The sequence below is a fragment of the Triticum urartu genome, chromosome 5, assembly GCF_003073215.2.
Source record: "Triticum urartu cultivar G1812 chromosome 5, Tu2.1, whole genome shotgun sequence".
NCBI classification, from domain to species: domain Eukaryota; kingdom Viridiplantae; phylum Streptophyta; class Magnoliopsida; order Poales; family Poaceae; genus Triticum; species Triticum urartu.
This window is the reverse complement of record NC_053026.1, coordinates 85,882,793-85,902,913: the sequence shown is the minus strand read 5'-3', so window position 1 is coordinate 85,902,913 and position 20,121 is coordinate 85,882,793.

Genomic DNA, 20,121 nt, shown 5'->3' with positions numbered 1-20,121 from the left:
CTCCAATGAAAGGTACTTGTCGCTTCGGTATCAAAGGGAAGCTTGCCCCTAGATACGTGGGACCTTTCAAGATCGTCAGCAAGAGATGCGATCTCGCCTATCAACTCAAGCTTCCTTCAAACTTTGCAAATGTGCATGACGTGTTCCATGTCTCTCAGCTCCGCAAGTGCTTCAAGACTCCTGACCGCACCGTCAACTTCGAAGACATTGAGCTCCAAGAAGATCTCTCTTATCGTGAGCACCCCGCTGCTATTCTTGAAGAGACTGAATGCAAGACTCGCAATAAGTCAATCATATTCCTCAAAGTCAAGTGGTCACACCATTCCGACCGTGAAGCCACCTGGGAACGCGAGGATCACCTCCGTTCTGAGTACCCGGCGTTCTTCCAGTCCTAGATCTCGGGACGAGATCCTTTCGTAGTGGTGGAATGTTGTAACACCTCGGATGTGATTTACCTAATATGTATCCAACTCTTGCCGTTTCCGGCGTTAAGTTATTTTATTTCCTCGGGTTTGGGTTTTTGTCTTCGTGTGTTGTTATCATTGTCATGCATCTCATATCATGTCATCATGTGCATTGCATTTGCATACGTGTTCGTCTCGTGCATCCGAGCATTTTCCCGTTGTCCGTTTTGCATTCCGGCGCTCCGTTCTCCTCCGGTGGTCATTTCTACCTTTCTTTCATGTGTGGGGGTTAAACATTTCCGGATTGGACCGAGACTTTCCAAGCGGCCTTGGTTTATTACCGGTAGACCGCCTGTCAAGTTCCGTACCATTTGGACTTCGTTTGATGCTCCAACGGTTAACCGAGGGACCGAGAAGGCCTCGTGTGTGTTGCAGCCCAACACCCCTCCATTTTGGCCCAAAACCCACCAAAACCTTCTCCATCATCTAGAGCGTCCGATCACGATCGCGTGGCCAAAAACCGCACCTCATTTGGACACTCCTAGCTCCCTCTATGCCTATATATACCTCCCCCCATTCGAAATCCCGGGTCATTCCACCCCTAACCTAGCTCCCCACACCTCCGCGCGGCCGGACAACGTCCGACCGCCACCGCCAATCTGTCGCCGCCACGTGGCAACCGCAGCCGCCGCCGCTGAGGCCCGCCGAGCCCAGGGCGGGCCCTCGGAGCCCATCGCGCCCGCGCCCCGCCGCCTGGGTGCCCCGCTGCCCGCGGGATCGAGCCGGCCGCTGCCCGGTTCCTCCCTCCGCGCCGCCCACCGGCGTTCGCCGTCGCCGCAACCTACCCTCGCCGGTGCCGCGCGCCACCGGAGCCGCCACGCTCGGTCGCGCCCTCCTCCGCCACCCCGCGACTAGCTCCGGCCGGATCCGGTGAGATCCGGCCCGGGGACCCCTTCTCCGGCCTCCCCCACCTCTACTCCGGCGACCCCGTGCAGGAACTCCGGCGCCGACGATCCTCGTGCAGCGCGCCGCTGCAGTGCCGGCCAGATCTGATCTGAATCGGACAAACCCTAGGGTTGACTTATTTTTTCCCCTAAGTCTGCAGATTAAATTGCTATGTTCATCGCATCGTAACTTTGCATCCGTAGATCCGTTTTGGGCATATAGCATAACCAAATGTTCACCTCAGAGAGCACATCATTTCATCTCACTGCATCATTTTCATTTGAGCTCATCTTGATGCCCGAAATGCTGTTGGAAGAGTGCTATTTGAGTTAATTGTCAGATCTGCTACTCCAAATAGCTATTTGTCATTTTTGCCATGATTAATGTGTGCATGATATGCTCATGAGCTATACATGTGTTTTGTTATATGCTTTGCCATCTTTCCAGAGGTGCAATCCATTTATTTGTTTGATGTGCGTGGTGACTAGAATAAGCTTGCAAAGTGATGCACTCGTTAATGCTGATTTCAGGGACTTAGAAATTCCACGAATTCCTTGATCTGTTTTTATCAATATGCCTTATATTCATGTTGTTTCCTAGTGATCCGTGCCTCTTTTGAGGATGATAAGTAAGGACGATTTGTTAATCTTGTAGTGCTCTATCCATCCATGTCTTTGTTTGCAATTATGGAGCAACCTAGCTTGAGTCAATCGAGCTCTACTTTTGCTATTTCGTGAATATGGGCAGATTCTCTACTTGTTAGCGATTTTGCCGAGGATGTTGTAGTTGATCCGTGCATGCTATGTTGTTGTTCTTGCAATGTCTAGCTTTTATAATGTGTATTCTTGATGGGTGTATGCTTAGATTGTCATGTCATGCTCTGTAGTAAGTGCATCGAGCTCGTAAACATGCCTACTTGATATCTGATTTGCATGCTCTGTGATCTGTTTATGTTTTTGCCATGTTCACATGCTTGCAATTGTATTTTCTGATCCCTTTTGGCTCAAGGTCACTAAGGGACTTTTGTTAAGCTCTTTGAGTAGCTCCATGCCATGCCTTGTATTGCCATGTTAAGTCCCTGTTACATCTAGTTTTCATGCTCCAAAGTGTGCTACCCGATCTGAAATTCTAGACAAGTGTTAATTTCACTAAGTCTGAAACCTGTTTACCAATTGCACTTTTGCCATGCTTGTTTGAACCTGCTAATGGATGATTTGGACTTAGCTCAGTGTTCATCTTTTGTTTAGATTTATGAGTGGATCTCTGCCATTTATTTTGTTGCCATGTTTGGGTGTTGTAGCATGTTTGTCTTGTTGCATTTAGATGGCTACTTGTTGTATATCGCAGACCGGTGCCATATTTGTATTGCTTGCCATTTCTAAACCGTGCATCTGATTCTGGTGTTCTTTATATCGATTTCAACCGAAATGACCTCACCTTTCCAGTGGCACACTTGGATTTCCAAGTTGAGTCCAGGTTCATTCATTCCTTGTCAAATCTTGCATATGCATTCCATATCGCATCCCGCATAGCATACCATGTTTGCATCATGTTGTTTGAGCTTCGCACGTGGTTGATTGTGTTCCTCTTGCTTGTTTGTCTTGTTTGGGTAGAGACGGGAGACGAGTTTGCTAACGAGGAGCCCGTTGAGTTTGCTTTCGAGGATCCGATCAACTCTGACAACTTTGCAGGCAAGATGATCATACCCTCGAAATCACTTCTATCTTTGCTTTGCTAGATGCTCGCTCTTTTGCTATGCCTATGCTACGATGCCTACCACTTGCTTATCATGCCTCCCAAATTGCCATGTCAAACCTCTAACCCACCATGTCCTAGCAAACCGTTGATTGGCTATGTTACTGCTTTGCTCAGCCCCTCTTATAGCGTTGCTAGTTGCAGGTGAAGATTGGAGACCGTTCCTTGTTGGAACATTATTTACTTGTTGGGATATCATTATATTATCTTGTTATCTTAATGCATCTATATACTTGGCAAAGGATGGAAGGCTCGGCCTTTTGCCCAGTTTTTTGTTGCACTCTTGCTGCCCTAGTTTCCGTCATATCGGTGTTATGTTCCCGGATTTTGCGTTCCTTACGCGGTTGGGTGATAATGGGAACCCCTTGATAGTTCGCCTTGAATAAAACTCCTCCAGCAATGCCCAACCTTAGTTTTACCATTTGCCACCTAGCCTCTTTTCCCTTGGGTTTCCGGAGCCCAAGGGTCATCTTATTTAAACCCCCCCGGGCCAGTGCTCCTCTGAGTGTTGGTCCAAACTAGAGTCCTGTGCAGCGCCCCCTCGGGGAAACTCGTGTTGGGGAACGTAGCAGAAATTCAAAATTTTCCTACGTGTCACCAAGATCTATCTATGGAGAGACCAGCAACGAGGGGAAGGAGAGTGCATCTAGATACCCTTGTAGATCGCTAAGCGGAAGCGTTCAAGAGAACGGGGTTGATGGAGTCGTACTCGTCGTGATCCAAATCACCGGAGATCCTAGTGCCGAACGGACGGCACCTCCGCGTTCAACACACGTACAGCCCGGTGACGTCTCCCACGCCTTGATCCAGCAAGGAGAGAGGGAGAGGTTGAGGAATACTCCATCCAGCAGCAGCACAACGGCGTGGTGGTGATGGAGGAGCATGGCAATCCTGCAGGGCTTCGCCAAGCACCGCGAGATATGAGGAGAAAGAGAGAAGGGAGAAGGAGGCAACCAAAGGCATGGATGAAAGAGCCCTCCTTCCCCCACTATATATAGGAGGGCCAAGGGGGGGCGCCGTCCCTAGGAGATCCAATCTCCTAGGGGTTGGGCGGCCAAGGGAGGTTTCCCTCCCCCCCAAGGCACCTAGGAGGTGCCTTACCCCCTTGGGACTCTTCCTTAGGGTTCCCCCCCACCCTAGGCGCATGGGCCCTAGGGGGAAGTGGCGCCCCAGCCCACTTTGGGCTGGATCCCTTCCCAATTCAGCCCATGGGACCCTCCGGGATAGGTGGCCCCACCTGGTGGGCCCCCGGGACCCTTCCGGTGGTCCCGGTACAATACCGATGACCCCGAAACTCGTCCCGATGGCCGAAATAGGACTTCCTATATATAAAACTTTACCTCCAGACCATTCCGGAATTCCTCATGACGTCCGAGATCTCATCCGGGACTACGAACAACATTCGGTAACCACATACAAACTTCCTTTGCAACCCTAGCATCATCGAACCTTAAGTGTGTAGACCCTACGGGTTCGGGAGACATGCAGACATGACCGAGACGTTCTCCGGTCAATAACCAACAGCGGGATCTGGATACCCATGTTGGCTCCCACATGTTCCACGATGATCTCATCGGATGAACCACGATGTCAAGGACTTAATCAATCCCGTATACAATTCCCTTTGTCTAGCGGTATTGTACTTGCCCGAGATTCGATCGTCGGTATCCCTATACCTTGTTCAATCTCGTTACCGGCAAGTCTCTTTACTCGTTCCGTAACACATCATCCCGTGATCAACTCCTTGATCACATTGTGCACATTATGATGATGTCCTACCGAGTGGGCCCAGAGATACCTCTCCGCTTACACGGAGTGACAAATCCCAGTCTCGATTCGTGCTAACCCAACAGACACTTTCGGAGATACCTGTAGTGCACCTTTATAGCCACCCAGTTACGTTGTGACGTTTGGCACACCCAAAGTATTCCTACGGTATCCGGGAGTTGCACAATCTCATGGTCTAAGGAAATGATACTTGACATTAGAAAAGCTTTAGCATACGAACTACACGATCTTTGTGCTAGGCTTAGGATTGGGTCTTGTCCATCACATCATTCTCCTAATGATGTGATCCCGTTATCAATGACATCCAATGTCCATGGTCAGGAAACCGTAACCATCTATTGATCAACGAGCTAGTCAACTAGAGGCTTACTAGGGACATGGTGTTGTCTATGTATCCACACATGTATCTGAGTTTCCTATCAATACAATTATAGCATGGATAATAAACGATTATCATGAACAAGGAAATATAATAATAACTAATTTATTATTGCCTCTAGGGCATATTTGACAGACGCCGTGGTTCACCATCAGTTTGTCGAGATGATATTGAATTACCTCCTGCTTACCTAGACTTTAATGCTATGGTTCACCATCGGTTTGTCGAGATGAATGAATCACCTCTCCAGTATCGACTAATCTTTGACAGACGCCGTGCTGCCCATATTACTCTCCCTGCTCCTGCCTTCTTTGATCATCAGGCAAAAGGAAGATATATTATTACTAGAGAGGAGGTAGATGAGTACGAGAGGAGAGTGGAGGCCGCTCATCGCCACACTGCAGCTCAGCAGGCGATAGCCGCTGCATCGCAGTACGACCCCAGCTATTATTATGGATATCCGCCAGGCCAGCCATGGCCATAGACCAACTTAGCCCAAAATCCTAAGCTTGGGGGAGTACGTATTTCTCACCGACATTACATTTATGTTCACACACTCATTGCTAGATGTCGGTGCTCATACTTTTTCATTGTATCATCCATTCTAGTTTAATTTCCTTTTTATGCTTTCTTCTTGTGTGTTTAATAAACCTTAAGAAAAACAAAAAAATTAGTTGTAGCTTTTGGTTAGTTTAATTTCCATGCTTGTAGTAGTAATTAAAAAGAAAACCCAAAAATATTTTATGTTCTTCTTTTGCTTGTTGGGAGCTTTCCCGTGTAAATAGTTGTATTTCTTTTTCTTTTCTTTGGGGGTCGATGGGAGAAGACCATAATTAAATTGTTGAAGTGGCTCTTATATGCATTATTGTTGATCTGACAAAAGAGCCCATATTGCCTTGTCTTCTCATGTTTATTGAATGCTTGCAGATTCCAGCTTAGTCCAATGCACGTGCACTATTATTATTATTCACACTATTCGGTCGTGCAAGTGAAAGGCAATTATGACAATATATGATGGACTAACTGAGATGAGAAAAGCTGGAATGAACTCGACCTCTTTTGTTTTTGTAAATATGATTAGTTCATCGTTCCTGATTCAGCCTATTATGAATAAACATGTTTGCAATGACAACTAGAGATCATAGTTTCTTGTGCCATGCTTGATTAGCTATGAGTTATAATGGTTTACCTTGGTGCCAACATGCTATTGAGATGGTTGTGATGTGGTATGATAGGGTGGTATCCTCCTCTGAATGATTTAAGTGATTTGACTTGGCGCATGTTCATGCATGTAGTTGAAACAAAATCAACATAGCCTTCACGATATTTATGTTCATGGTGGATTATATCCTACTCATGCTTGCATTCGGTGTTGATTAATTTTAATGCATGTTCATGACTGTTGTTGCTATCTAGCTGGTCGCTTCCTAGTCTTTTGCTAGCCTTCACCTGTACTAAGCGGGAATACTGCTTGTGCATCCAAACTCCTTAAACCCCAAAGATATTCCACATGAGTCCACTATACCTACCTATATACAGTATCTACCTGCCGTTCCAAGTAAATTTGTATGTGCCAAACTCTAAACCTTCAAATAAATATCCTGTTTTGTATGCTCGAATAGCTCATGTATCAACTGGGGATGTCTGTATCTTCCATGTTAGGCGGGTTATTCTCAAGAGGAGTGGACTCCGCTCCTCACTCACGAGATAAATGGCCGGTCACCGAGATGCCCAGTCCCATGCTTTATGCAAACTAAATCAAAATAATTGCAAACAAAACTCCCCCTGGGACTCTTGTTAGTTGGAGGCACTCGTTGTTTCGAGCAAGCCATGGATTGATGCTTGTTGGTGGAAGGGGGAGTATAAACTTTACCATTCTGTTTGGGAACCGCCTATAATGTGTGTAGCATCGAAGATATTGCCATCTCTTGGTTGTTATGTTGACAATGAAAGTATACCGCTCAAAATATTATTCACCTCTATTTTAAAACCAAGCTCTGGCACCTCTACAAATCCCTGCTTCCCTCTGCGAAGGGCCTATCTATTTACTTTTATGTTGATTCATCATCCTCTTATTAAAAAGCACCAGTTGGAGAGCACCGCTGTCATTTGCATTCATTACTGTTAGTTTACATTGAGTATGACTTGACTGGATCTCTTGTACCTTGAATTACAATGTCTAGTTAGTCCTTGGTCTTTAAAGGTGCTTTGCATTTATGTTTTGCGGTCTCAGAAAGGGCTAGCGAGATACCATCTTGTTATATCATATTATGATTGTTGTCAGAAAGTGTTGTCATCCGAGATTTATTATTATGGCTCGCTAGTTGATTATGCTATTGATATGAGTAAACTTGAGACCTATGTGTTATTGTGAATGTGGTTAGTTATAATTTTTGCTGAAAACTTGAATGTCGGCTTTACATATTTACAACAACAAGAGCAAACGGAGTTTGTAAAAGTTTTTCTTCATCACTTTCAGTTTATCAAGTGAATTGCTTGAGTACAAGCAAAGGTTTAAGCTTGGGGGAGTTGATACGTCTCCCTCGTATCTACTTTTCCAAACACTTTTGCCCTTGTTTTGGACTCTAACTTGCATGATTTGAATGGAACTAACCCGGACTGACGCTGTTTTCAGCAGAATTACCATGGTGTTATTTATGTGCAGAAACAAACGTTCTCGGAATGACCTGAAACTTCACGGAGCAACTTTTCAGAAAATATGAAAAATACCTGCAAAAGATGAAGGCCAGGGGCCCACCACCTCTCCACGAGGGTGGGGGGCGCGCCCCCTACCTCGTGGGCCCCCTGTTGCCTCTCCGACTCCAACTCTATATACTGTGTTTCGGGGAGAAAAAAAATCAGAGAGAAGAACTCATCGTGTTTTACGATATAGAGCCGCCGCCAAGCCCTAAAACCTCTCGGGAGGGCTGATCTGGAGTCCGTTCGGGGCTCCGGAGAGGGGAATCCGTCACCATCGTCATCATCAACCATCCTCCATCACCAATTTCATGATGCTCACCGCCGTGCGTGAGTAGTTCCATCGCAGGCTTGCTGGACGGTGATGGGTTGGATGGGATCTATCATGTAATCGAGTTAGTTTTGTTAGGGTTTTATCCCTAGTATCCACTATGTTCTGAGATTGATGTTGCTATGACTTTGCTATGCTTAATGTTTGACACTAGGGCCCGAGTGCCATGATTTCAGATCCGAACCTATTATGTTTCCGTCAATATATGAGTGTTCTTGATCCTATCTTGCAAGTATATAGTCACCTATTATGTGTTATGATCTGTTAACCCCGAAGTGACAATAATCGGGATACTTGCCGGTGATGACCGTAGTTTGAGGAGTTCATGTATTCACTATGTGTTAATGCTTTGTTCCGGTTCTCTATTAAAAGGAGGCCTTAATATCCCTTAGTTTCCGTAAGGACCCCGCTGCCACGGGAGGGTAGGACAAAAGATGTCATTCAAGTTCTTTTCCGTAAGCATGTATGACTATGTTCGGAATACGTGCCTACATTATATCAATGAACTGGAGCTAGTTCTGTGTCACCCTAGGTTATGACTGTTACATGATGAACCGCATCCGGCATAATTCTCTATCACCAATCCATTGCCTACGAGCTTTCCATATATTGTTCTTCGCTTATTTACTTTCCCGTTGCTATTGCTATCATCACTACAAAATACCAAAAACATTACTTTTACTACTGTTACCTTTTGCTACCGTTACCACTACTATCATATTGCTTTGCTACTAAACACTTTGCTGCAGATATTAAGTTTCCTTGTGTGGTTGAATTGACAACTCAGTTGCTAATACTTGAGAGTATTCTTTGGCTCCCCTTGTGTCGAATCAATAAATTTGGGTTGAATACTTTAGCCTCGAGTTGCGATCCCCTATACTTGTGGGTTATCACACCCATAATATGGGCTTTAGGTAGCATGATCAATGTTTAGAATGGTGAAGCGAAAGGTTATTGGAACCAAGGGGACAACACAAACTCGAAATCAAGCTTGTTGTTCAAGGCAAAATGATACGATGAGGAAGATCGGCGTAAGGTTATCTCAGCGTCGAAAATTGTGCTCCAGGAAGAAGGACCAGGTAGCATAGTTAAAATTTAGCACAGTAATGATATAGCCAATCAGGCTAGGAATGACGTGGTTGAGTATTAAACTCGTCAACAATAAAGTACTAGAAGTACTAAATTGTAGTGCAGATTTGATTCACTAATTGATGTTCTCGATTGACGACAAGACAGAACTCGTGGAGTGACTATGACAGGGAAAGGTATTACTCCCGCACAAATTCATATGATGTAGTGCAATGGCATGATATCCTCGAGATACCAAGGGAATAATACTTGAAGGCATATCAAATTACAGGTTGAAGTGGGGTGTATTGATCTATAGAAGACAAGCGCTTTAACTTGTTTGAGAAATGGAATCAAAAGAAGAAATTATGGTTGGAACCACAATCATAAATGATCAAACCACGGATACAAGATGAACTTATAACAAGGGGGTAATTGTTTTTACGAGCAGCTTCCATGATAGGATCTACATCGTGTCCATGGGCATGAACACAAGTTCAAGGTCGACACCCACTTCTTCAATGTATAACCGTCCATTCGCCGCCCCCTCTCATAAATACCCCTTCCCCAAGTCGCGCCGCCCCCCTCTCATGAATACCTCACCGCCGCCGCCTCACCCCGCCACCTCGACCCGCCCCGCCTCCCGCAGCCGCCGCTCGCCACCGTGTGCCGCTGCCGCCGCCGCTTGCCGCACCGCCCGCCATCGACGCCACCCCACCCCGCCGGAGCCCCGAGTCCCACCGGAGTCCGACGAGGTAGCTGCGTCGTCCGCCGCCGGTTTTCTGAAGAAAACTGATTCGGTTTTTTTGAAAACCCTAGGTTTTTATTTATTTTTATTAGATCGTTTTTCAGTTCACTTATTTAGCGAGCGTTCGCTCGTTCGTTCGTTTTAATGGACGAGTTCACCGTTTAGTTTCAGTTAACGAACGTTCGTTCGTTGATCTGTTCGTCAGTTTTTTTCTTTTTCTCAGATTTTCCGCGATTATTTATGATCGCGATTTCTGATCCGATTTTCGTTTTAGTATAACTTTTCGCTCGTTTGTCGGAATCAGGCGATTCAAGCGCCTAGAGTTTCATCTCGAAACCCTCTTTCCGTTTAACCAACTCAAACAAGTTTTTGCTTCTGTAAAATTTGACTTAGGTCCGGATTATAATCGAAGCTTGTTTCTTTCGCCGTTTGACTTTGGTTGTGTCGTTCGATTTGTTTCTTTTTGCAAACCGGAGTTCTTAAGTTGAAATTTCTGGTTAGATCTCTTTTTTTAGTTTTACCTGTGCATTAGATGAGTGCTTTTTGTGTGTTTGTTTGTTTGCGATAGAGTACCCGGAGTGCGCCGCTTGCTATTTCGAATCTCTAGGTTTCACGGATCATCAGCAAGACAAGTAACACTTTGATCATACCTCTTACTACCCAGTTTTGTTGCATTAGATCGATCCTCAAACAATTGCATGAATAGGATGTGATTAATATGTGGGTTTTGGGAAGTAGATGAGGTAGTACCTATTTCCTGTTTTATTATCAAACCCTGGGAGTTACTTCTACGTTTGCTTATGCCATGCTATGCTTGTAGACGTGGATTGGGTTTGAGAGTATTAATGACAGATGAGAGATTGTTTAATTAATGGTTAAACTTAAGGTGGCAACATAAATACACATCTCGGTGGATTGAGGCACCTGGGTATTCCAGCGATTGCCTGTTTTTTTCTTTATGGACCGCCACCCAGGCTCAAAGGGATCATGAGATTATTCATACTAGAAACTTCCGTGTGCAGCCACAAGCTACTATGGGCTCTAGCATAGTTGATTAAGTCGTGCGAACTCTTACAGTGGTAGACTAGCAGATGTAGGGGAAAGTAGGTGTAACGGTCTACCCGATCGTAAGATGCTAGCGCTTCTGAAAGACTATGTCTCGGTCATCCGTTTCTCAAACACCATGTAGTGCGAGAATCCCAACGGAGGAGATCGAGTCTTGTGGGGAAAAGTTCGCAAACCTCTGCAGAGTGTATAAACTAATCATGGTTAGCCGTGTCCCCGGTTATGGACGTTTTGAGTATCTAGTACTTGAATTATCATGTGAATCTCATCATGTGACTTTAATTAATTTTGTTGGGTTTTAATGATGATGTTTAATTGGGATTGAGAGGGTGTCTACACTCTCAATGTTTAACAACCACCATGATAGTTAAATAAAATTTATTCCTTTGTAGTAGGGAAAAATTGGCTTTATGCAAAACTGTAACCATAGAGCTTTCCACCAGCCATATATGCATGTAGTATAGCCTATTTCTATTCACTACTCTCTTTGTGTTACATTGCCAGCATATTCCATGTGCTGACCCGTTTTCGGGCTGCAACGTTCATGTTGCAGACTTTCCAAACGACGAATAAGAAGCCTTAGGTCGTGGTTCTATACTCAGTGATGCCGTTGGAGTTGATGGACTCACTTATCTTCCAAGCCTTCCGCTGTTATCGTTATTAGACGGCCTTAAGCCATATTATTTATAATAAGTTCTCTTTTGAGACACTCGATGTAATAAGTGTGTGATTGCTACTCTGTTATAAATCCTTCAAGTACTGTGCGTGTCAGCATAACTGATCCAGGGATGACACTGAAGCACAGAGATCAGACTGTTTGAGGTCTGGTCGCTACAAGATGGTATCAGATCACACGTTGATTGTAGGACACGACCACTAAGATAAAGACCTAGATCACCACTCTCTTCTCATTTCTGACTTCTCATCTTTTCTACTCTTTTAGGAATGGCGGATGCAAGGAACAAGTTCACGCAACCGGATGAAGATACACCCTTTGGACGCCACCTGAAGGAAGTCACTAAGTACCTGAACATCGCAGTACCAAGCTTCACCGGGACCTACAACGCCACTTTACCCGAGGAGGAGCGCTAGATGATTCAAGTTCAAGTTCCAGGAAGGACGTTCACGCCAGTCACTGAGCCCATAGAGTTTTCCTTTGATGCACCAACCTGGAGTTTAGGAAAGAGCATGGCAGCCCACATCATCATGGGACGTATTGGAGAAGTTTACCGCAATGATCTCAATGATCCCAAAATGAAGAAATATTGAGGATTTAATAAAAAATCAAATAAGATTTTATTTCGGAGTTTTTGGCTAGTTTATTTGAATTTAGGAAAATTGCACGTTTTTCAAAACTACATTTTAGGGCCAAGAAAATGGGCATCTCATTCTAAATCTTTTATTTAGGCGGTGAAAATTTATTTTGGCATTTTTACAATTTTATTTTATTTTCTAGAATTTTTCTTAGTTTCGGCGGAATTAGTTTTAAAAAAAAGTACCGCGCGCCCGACTGGGCCGAAGGCCCAACTGAGCCAGGCCAGGCCCGCGCCGCCGCCGCCGCCGAGTCCGGCCGGGGCACGCCTTCCGAGGCCGACCCCGACCCGGCGCCCCCTTCCCCAAGCCGCGCCGCCCCCCCTCGCATAAATACCCCCCCTCCCGCCGCCTCACCCCGCCACCTCGACCAGCCCCGCCTCCCGTAGCCGCCGCTCGCCGCCGCAGCCGCCACTCGCCACCGTGTGCCGCCGCTTGCCGCGCCACCCGCCGTCGACGCCACCCCACCCCGCCGGAGCCCAGAGTCCCGCCGGAGTCCGACGAGGTAGCCGCGAAGTCCGCCGCCGGTTTTCGGAAGAAAACCGATTAAGTTTTTTCGAAAACCCTAGTTTTTTTAGCGAATGTTCGCTCGTTCGTTCGTTTTAACGGACAAGTTCACCGTTTAGTTTCCTCTAACGAACGAAAGAACGTTCGTTCGTTAATCTGTTCGTCAGTTTTTTCTTTTTCTCAGATTTTCCGCGATTATTTCTGATCACGGTTTCTGATCCAATTTTCGTATTAGTATAACTTTTCGCTCGTTTATCAGAATCAGGCGATTCAAGCGCCTAGAGTTTCGTTTCGAAACCCTCTTTCCCTTTAATCAACTCAAACAAGTTTTTTGCTTCTGTAAAATTTGACTTAGGTCCAGATTAGTAATCAAAGCTTGTTTCTTTCGCCGTTTGACTTTGGTTGTTTAGTTCGATTTGTTTCTTTTTGCAAACCGGAGTTCTTAAGTTGAACTTTCTGGTTAGATCTCTTATTTGAGTTTTAGATGTGCATTAGATGAGTTCTTATTGTGTGTTTGTTTGTTTGCGATAGAGTACCCGGAGTGCGCTGCTTGCTACTTCGAATCTCTAGGTTTCACGGATCATCGGCAAGGCAAGTAACACTTTGATCATACCTCTTACTACCCAGTTTTGTTGCATTAGATCAATCCTCAAACAATTGCATGAATAGGATCTGAATAATATGTGGGTTTTGGGAAGTAGATGAGGTAGTACCTATTTCCTGTTTTATTATCAAACCCTGGGAGTTACTTCTACGTTTGCTTATGCCATGTTATGCTTGTAGACGTGGATTGGGTTTGAGAGTATTGATGACAGATGAGAGATTGTTTAATTAATGGTTAAACTGAAGGTGGCAACTTAAATACACATCTGGGTGGACTGAGGCACCTGAGTATTCCAGCGATTGCCTATTTTTTTCTTTATGGACCGCCACCCAGGCTCAAAGGGATCATGAGATTATTCATACTAGAAACTTCCGTGTGTAGCCACAAGCTACTATGGGCTCTAGCATAGTTGATTAAGTCGTGCGAACTCTTACAGTGGTAGACTAGAAGATGTAGGGGAAAGTAGGTGTAACGGTCTACTCGATCGTAAGGTGCTAGCGCTTCTGAAAGACTATGTCTCGGTCATCCGTTTCTCAAACACCATGTAGTGCGAGAATCCCAACGGAGGAGATCGAGTCTTGTGGGGAAAAGTGCGCAAACCTCTGCAGAGTGTATAAACTAATCATGGTTAGCCGTGTCCCCGGTTATGGACGTTGTGAGTATCTAGTACTTGGATTATCATGTGAATCTCATCATGTGACTTTAATTAATTTTGTTGGGTTTTAATGATGATGTTTAAGTGGGATTGAGATGGTGTCTACACTCTCAATGTTTAACAAACACCATGATAGTTAAATAAAATTTATTCCTTTGCAGTAGGGAAAAATTGGCTTTACGCAAAACTGTAACCATAGAGCTTTCCACCAGCCATATATGCATGTAGTATAGCCTATTTCTGTTCACTACTCTCTTTGTGTTACATTGCCAGCATATTCCATGTGCTGGCCCATTTTCGGGCTGCAACATTCATGTTGCAGACTTTTCAGACGACGAATAAGGAGCCTTAGGTCGTGGTTCTATACTCAGTGATGCCGTTGGAGTTGATGGACTCACTTATCATCCAAGCCTTCCGTTGTTATCATTATTAGATGGCCTTAAGCCATATTATTTGTAATAAGTTATCTTTTGAGACACTCGATGTAATAAGTGTGTGATTGCTACTCTGTTATAAATCCTTCAAGTGTTGTGTGTGTCAGCATTACTGATCCAGGGATGACACTGAAGCACAGAGATCAGACTGTCTGAGGTCTGGTCGCTACACAAGCATTCGCAAACATATTGGATCAAAGACTCAAAATGATAATTACTAGGGATGCAAATAATGATTACGAGACTTATGGGATTAACCATGATGCAAGTAAGCAAGAATTTCAAGAGCAATAGGCTTCTTAGGATTTTCGGAAGTTCAAATAGTATTTCGAAGACTTTTGTGAATTACTTGAATCAACTGGGGATGAGCGGATACTCGATAAGTGCGAGAAATTATTTTTAGGGGTATTCAGGTGGCAAAGAACTGCAAGGAAGTAGGCACAAAGTATTCTCGAGGTATCTTGTAATAACAAGATCAATTGTGAAGAAAAGTAAGAACGACAGGTGTAAGTATTTTATCCATAGGGACCATGGTAGGGAATTGCAAAAGCAACAGACACAAAGTCTCGAGAGAATGTCGGAGAGTATCTTCGAAATCTTCTGGTACAACCGGCGATCATCTGGATTGAAGGGGCTCTCCGAGAAAGTATTTTCGAGAACGTAAAGTTAGATTTTAGTAAATTCATTAAACCCGAATAGGAGAGAGATCAGAGTCCCAGAGTATAGGTTGAGGAATAAAATATCCTAATACCACCCAAATGGCGACGTGAGCCCGTAAGACACACATCCATGTTAGTAAAGTTTTGCAATGTCTAGACTTGACTTCGGCCAAAGAGTGTGGAAGGGGGATTCCTATAGGCAGTCAGCTCTGATACCAACTTGTGACGCCCCCGATACAATCGTGCACTAATCATACACGCAAATGTGTACGATCAAGATCAAGGACTCATGGGAAGATATCACAACACAACTCCAGACACAAATTAAAATAATACAAGCTTTATATTATAAGCCAGGGGCCTCGTGGGCTCAAATACATAAGCTCGAATATACAAGAGTCAGCGGAAGCAACAATATCTGAGTACAAACACAAGTTAAACAAGTCTGCCTTAAGAAGGCTAGCACAAAAATATCAACGATCAAAAAGGCAAGGCGTCCTGCCTGGGACCTCCTAACTACTCCTCGAAGCCGAACTCCATGTAGAATCATCCTCAGTATCCTCTGGCTCCTGGACTCCATCATATGATCGCAATAACCGGGAAAGGAGGAAAAAGAAGTAGCAAAGCAACCATGAGTACTCATCCAAAGTACTCACAAGCAAGGATCTACACTACATATGCATTGGTATCAATGAAATGGGTAGTATCTATGGACTGAACTGCAGAATGCTAGAATAAGAGGGGGATAGCTAGTCCTATCGAGGACTACACTTCTGGCAGCCTCCATCTTGAAGTAGTAGAAGAGAATAGATGGTAAGTTAACCAAGTATCATCGCATAGCATAATCCTACCCGGCGATCCTCCCCTTGTCGCCCTGTGAGAGAGAGATCGCTGGGTTGTATTTGGCACTTGGAAGGGTGTATTTTATTAAGTATCCGGTTCAAGTTGTCATAAGGTAAAGGTACAACTCCGGGTCTTCCTTTTACCGAGGGACACGGCTATTCGAATAGATAAACTTCCCTGCAGGGGTGCACCACATTTCCCAACACGCTCGATCCCCTTTGGCCGAACACACTTTCCTGGGTCATGCCCGGCCTCGAAAGATCAACACGTCGCAGCCCCACCTAGGCACAACAGAGAGGTCAGCACGCCAGTCTAAATCCTATGGCGCAAGGGTCTGGGCCCATCGCCCATTGCACACCTGCATGTTGCGTGGGCGGCCGGAAGAACACCTTGCCTCCCTAATACAAGAGCAGGCGTTCTAGTTCAATCCGGCGGGCGCCGCTTAGTCGCTGACGCCAAGAAGGCTTCAGCTAATACCACAACGTCGAGTGCCCATAACTGTTCCTGCGTAGTTGGTTAGTGCGTATAGTGCATTGGCCAGACTCAGATCAAATACCAAGATCTTGTTAAGTGTGTTAACTGAAGTAACCGCAGACACCGACCAGGGCCAGGCCCACCTCTCTCCTAGGTGGTCTCAACCTGCCCTGTCGCTCCGCTACAAAGATCCACTCAGAGGGCCGTCGGGACAAACGACCTTTCGGTCCCAATCTGTGAATCACTCGTGGGTACTCTACGAGCCGACCAGACTTTAGTCACCACATATATCATGTATTATGTAATAAGTATATACCCGTGATCACCTCCTAAGTGATCACGGCCCGAAGTATAGCATGGCAGATCGGCAAGAATGTAGGTCCACAGATGGAATACTAGCATCCTATACTAAGCAATTAGGAATGCAGGTAAAGGTAACAACAGTAGTAGCAAAGACAGGTTATGCATCAGGATAGGATTATAGGAAAGCAGTAACATGCTACACTACTCTAATGCAAGAAGTAGAGAGAAGAATAGGCGATATCTGGTGATCAAGGGGGGGCTTGCCTGGTTGCTCTAGCAAGAAGGAGGGGTCGTCAACACAGTAGTCGATCGGCGCACCAGCAGCGGCGTCAGTCTCGTAGTCTACCGAAGAGAATAGGGGGAAGAAACAATGAATACAATACAAACAGATGCATATCGATGCATGACATAACAAGTAACGGTGTCAGGTGTGCCCTAACACAGTAGGAGGTGGTACCGGCGAAGGGGGAGAAACATCCGGGAAAGTATCCCCGGAGTTTCGCGTTTTTGGACAAATGAACCGGAGGGGAAAAGTCACGTGTTCACTATGCTAGGGATGTGTGGCGGACGAACAGGCCGTGTATCCGGATTCGTCTCGTCGTTCTGAGCAACTTTCATGTATAAAGTATTTTCATCCGAGTTACGGATATTTTTCTATGATTTCCCAAAGTTTTAAATGATTTCTGAAATTATCTTTAATTCAAAATGGACTTATTGCGACAGCATGGCGTCATCATGACATCAGCGGTCAACTCTGACCGCTGACCAGTCAAACAGGGCAGTGGGGCCCATCTGGCATGGACTAAACTAATTAAGCAGGTTTATTGGGCTAATTAAGCAAGGTTAATTAAGTTAATTAATTACCCAATTAATTTATTATTATTATTAAATCCTTTTATTTTTTTGAAAAAAAGAGTGTTGGGGGCCCCACTGGGCAGTGGCCCAATGGCCAAGCCACAGGGGCAGTTAGCGGGCACCGGGCACTGGGCGCAAGTGATACGTCTCCGTCGTATCTACTTTTCCAAACACTTTTGCCCTTGTTTTGGACTCTGACTTGCATGATTTGAATGGAACTAACCCGAACTGATGCTGTTTTCAGCAGAACTGCCATGGTCTTATTTTTTTGCAAAAATACAAGTTCTCGGAATGACCTGAAAATCAATGGAGAATTATTTTGGAATATATAAAAATACTGGAAGAAAGATCCATGTCAGGGGGACCACCACCTATCCATGATGGTGGGGGCGTGCCCTACCCCCTAGGCGCGCCCCTGCCTCATGGGCCCCCTGACGCTCCACCGACCTCAACCTTGACTCCATATATTCACTTTCAGGGAGAAAAAAATCAGAGAGAAGGAATCATCACGTTTTATGATACGGAGCCGCCGCCAAGCCCTAATCTCTCTCGGGAGGGCTGATCTGGAGTCCGTTCGGGGCTCCGGAGAGGGGAATCCGTCTCCATCATCATCATCAACCATCCTCCATTACCAATTTCATGATGCTCACCGCCGTGCATGAGTAATTCCATCGTAGGCTTGCTGGACGGTGATGGGTTGGATGGGATCTATCATGTAATCGAGTTAGTTTTGTTAGGGTTTGATCCCTAGTATCCACTATGTTCTGAGATTGATGTTGCTATGACTTTGCTATGCTTAATTCTTGTTACTAGGGCCCGAGTGCCATGATTTCAGATCCGAACCTGTTATGTTTTCGTCAATATATGAGTGTTCTTGATCCTATCTTGCAAGTCTATAGTCACCTATTATGTGTTATGATACGTTAAACCCGAAGTGATAATAATCGGGATACTTGCCGGTGATGATCGTAGTTTGAGGAGTTCATGTATTCACTATGTGTTAATGCTTTGTTCCGGTTCTCTATTAAAAGGAGGCCTTAAAATCCCTTAGTTTCCGTAAGGACCCCGCTGCCACGGGAGGGTAGGACAAAAGATGTCATGCAAGTTCTTTTTCCATAAGCACGTATGACTATATTCGGAATACATGCCTACATTACATTGATGAACTGGAGCTAGTTCTGTGTCACCCTAGGTTATGACTGTTACATGATCGATCACATGTGGCATAATTCTCCATCATCGATCCAATGCCTACGAGCTTTCCATATATTGTTCTTCGCTTATTTACTTTTCCGCTGCTACTGTTACAATTACTTCAAAACCCAAAAATATTACTTTTGCTACCGTTACCTTTTGCCACCGTTACCACTACTATCATATTACTTGCACCTAAACACTTTGCTACAGATATTAAGTTTCCAGGTGTGGTTGAATTGACAACTCAGCTGCTAATACTTGAGAATATTCTTTGGCTCCCCTTGTGTCGAATCAATAAATTTGGGTTGAATACTCTACCCTCGAGAACTGTTGCGATCCCCTATACTTGTGGGTTATCAGCGAGCGCCCGAGTAGGTGAACCCGGGGCCCAGGTGGAGGTCGCCGGGGCGAGTTTGTGGCCTCGGCGGGGCTCGCCAGTCGGCCGCAGCCGGCAAAGGCGGACGCAGGGCGGCGAGCGAGACTGCAGGCGGCAACCGCGGGGAGGCTGGGCGAGGCGCGGGGATGGGTCGCGGCCAGCGGGCAAAGGCGGGGCGGGACGGACGGCAGGCATGGTCGGGCGGACCCGGCGGGGGTCAGGGCGCCGGACAGCGGGCACCGGGCGCGGCGGTTGCGGGCTGCAGCAAGCAGGGCGAACAGGGGGCGCAAGCGGAGCGTACGGGCAGGGAAAGCTACAGATGGCGGCGGCGGCAGAAGCTACAGCGAGGCGATGCGAGGCGTTGCGGGAGGGGGCGGGCAGGAGACAGTGGTTTCAAGCTAGCGGCAGCGGGCGCGACCCAGGAAGGAGGGTGTGCGCGCGTGCAGCAGTAGGTGGTCGCCGCTGTGGGTGTGCACAGGCGTGGTCGGAGGTGGTCTGCGGCGGTGATAGCATCGAGCAGAGGCGACGGCCGGAGCCGGGCGTGATTGTGAATGGCGATGCAGGGCACAAGCCAAACAGTTTGCAGCGTTGGGTCCCTGCGGGTGCGTTAAGCACGACCGCAAGTTCGAACGCGAGTGGCGGGTGTTGTGGCTGCGGCTGTAACGTTGCCGGCGAAAGCAAGCTACTGGAGGCGGCAGGGGCATGTTAGAGCTCGGGCTCGTG